Source organism: Microtus oregoni, unplaced genomic scaffold, assembly GCF_018167655.1.
Source record: "Microtus oregoni isolate MIOR12 unplaced genomic scaffold, Mior012 000019F_ref0000042, whole genome shotgun sequence".
In the NCBI taxonomy this organism is placed as follows: domain Eukaryota; kingdom Metazoa; phylum Chordata; class Mammalia; order Rodentia; family Cricetidae; genus Microtus; species Microtus oregoni.
In genome coordinates this window covers 8,798,240-8,800,555 of record NW_024543078.1, presented here as the reverse complement: position 1 = coordinate 8,800,555, position 2,316 = coordinate 8,798,240, and the positions used below count along the sequence as shown (strand labels likewise).

The following is a 2,316-nucleotide window of genomic DNA, read 5'->3' as shown; positions in this document are numbered from 1 at the left end:
ACTCTATAAAGTTACAATTTAATACAAAAATGTGGGTGAAGCCAGTATCTCACGTTTTATAAATGAACTAACATGTAGAGAGTCCTCGTGCCCTTTTCTACAAGATCACAACGGAATTCAACCACCTTTCACTGTGCAGGCAGGGCTCTCTAGCATTTCCTTGGTGAAGGGCTAATTACAAGTTGCTGAAATCTTAAACATGGCAATGTCACTACCGCTGTCTCTATCCAAAGAGCACACAAATAATTTACAAGAGCAGGTTTTGTATTCATTTTATTTCCCTTGATGGAAGAAAATCAGTCTCTGTGTTTTCCTGTTTATTTGCTTCTCATGTAGTCAAACACTCTCTTGTCTGGACCATTGTATGTCGGCTTCTGTGCCCATTCTCCACACCTTCACGCCAAGCATTCCAAACTCCCAATCTGGCCTTGTCTTTGCCCGACTAGAACACTTTCAGTTCACTATTATTCTCCAAACAGGGTCCCGAGTCCTAAACGTCACTTAGAAGCCTGCTATGTCTCTTCCCCTCTTCCCACGTTTTCTTGCCAGCTACCAGATCTCCCACTCTTTCATCGGAGCTTCACGGCTGACATTTATTCACTTAAAATAACTTTATTGACACTGGCAATACAAGTGCTTTCTCCCTTAGTCTAGCTAATTCATATTTACCTTTAACATATTTTCTTTCTTGCCGCAGTCCCATCGCTCGAGCTCACATCTACACACAGGCAAACCCACATTTACTGCAGGCTGAGCTTTCCCTTGAATGTCAGCTTCATCTTTCTGTCCAAGTTCGCTGGACTTTCTGTGCTCATTGACGGTCTTTCAAAGTAGTTGTTCTTTTCCCGCCTGCCTTTAAGACCAACAGTGGTTCTTGGACGTATGGAAAATGAAATACATTTCCCATTGGGTTTTCTTTCCTGTGGACCAAGGGTGAAAACGAGTCCCCTGCTTTCAATTTGGCTCTACCCTACCCTCCATTGTATTCCGCAGTATAAAACCTGCTGGCAAACATCCGGGGTCTGGCATGCATCGATGGCACTGTGAATGTTCCGCTTCCTGTAGTACTCCACGAGTGGGGTGGTCTGCGTGTGGTAGCCTCCAGGCAGATCTTCAAGGCCTTCTCATTGTCATCTGACCTGAGGATCAGGGGCTCTCCAGTGATATCATCTTTCATTGGCTCCTTTGGAGGGTTGAACTCCTCATGGTAGGACCAGCCACTCTTGGGGTGAATCTGTCTTCCAGCGATCCTCCGGATCAGCAGGGAGTCTGGAATGCTGAACTCAATCACTGAATCAAGCTTCTCCTTCCTCTTCTCCATGAGGTCCTCAAGCATTTCAGCCTGCCTCACAGTCCGAGGGAAGCCATCAGTTTTCCAGCATCCGTCGTCGCCTTCAGCTCCTTGCCCAGCTCTGAACCTGAAGCCACCATGGCTCTCAGCATGTCTCCAGTGGCCAAATGGCAGACATAGAAGTTTTCTGCCAATCTGGGCTCCTGGGTCCCCTTGCCAGCCCCGGGCGGCCCCAGCAACATGGCCCGAATGCCCTTCCGACTCTCTGGCTCGGGAGCCAGCGCGCTGGGAGCCATGTCTGCCAATCTGTATCTGCAATGTGTCTTGCTTTGAAAAAAGTCACATAGACCTAGAATCTAATAAATGATTAAGACAATAGATTTGGTTACTTGGGTCTGGACATGTTAATCAGCATTCTCACTGGAGCTGAGTTCCTGGTTCTCTGTTCCTGATTGTGGCTTTTGTCGGTGGTGACCTGTCTCAGACAGCCAGGGTCCTCACACTCTGGACAGTGACAGTAGTGGTTACTCATGCCATTCAATGGTAGCAGGAGAGAGTAAACACCAACCTGAGAAATCCCCAGATTCTCCCCAGGTGTTCTTTGTTTTTTTTTTCTTCCAAACCCTTCATTATAACCAGACAATGTCATTATCCTCAGACAAGATCAAATATTAACTGGTTTAGACTGGCTCATAAGTTCCACTCTTCAAGACAGAGATAACTGAAAGTCATGAAAATGTGTATCTGTTCCAAAACTGGTGATGTTTGCACAAAGAAAAAAGACATGGGCAAAACAAACAAAATGTGTTCATCCTCCATTTCAAATGACCAAACTTTCCTCCAGGAAGAAACCATTCCGGATTTGTACCTCTGTATTAAAATATAATATGTGCCACCCAAACTGATACAAACAACATGACAGTTAAAACAAATTTAGAAATAAAAGGTGATATTAAGATAATTGCATATTTATTTAAAATCCCACACGGGGATGTTGACAGTCCTATTTTGGAATCAGAACCTTC

At 44.9% G+C, this 2,316-nt stretch overlaps 1 pseudogene; it reads right to left on the bottom strand.

Annotated features, from left to right (window-relative positions):
- Nucleotides 1-1,166: 1,166 nt before the first annotated feature.
- On the bottom strand, nt 1,167-1,587 carry LOC121459824 (annotated as a pseudogene).
- Nucleotides 1,588-2,316: the final 729 nt, after the last annotated feature.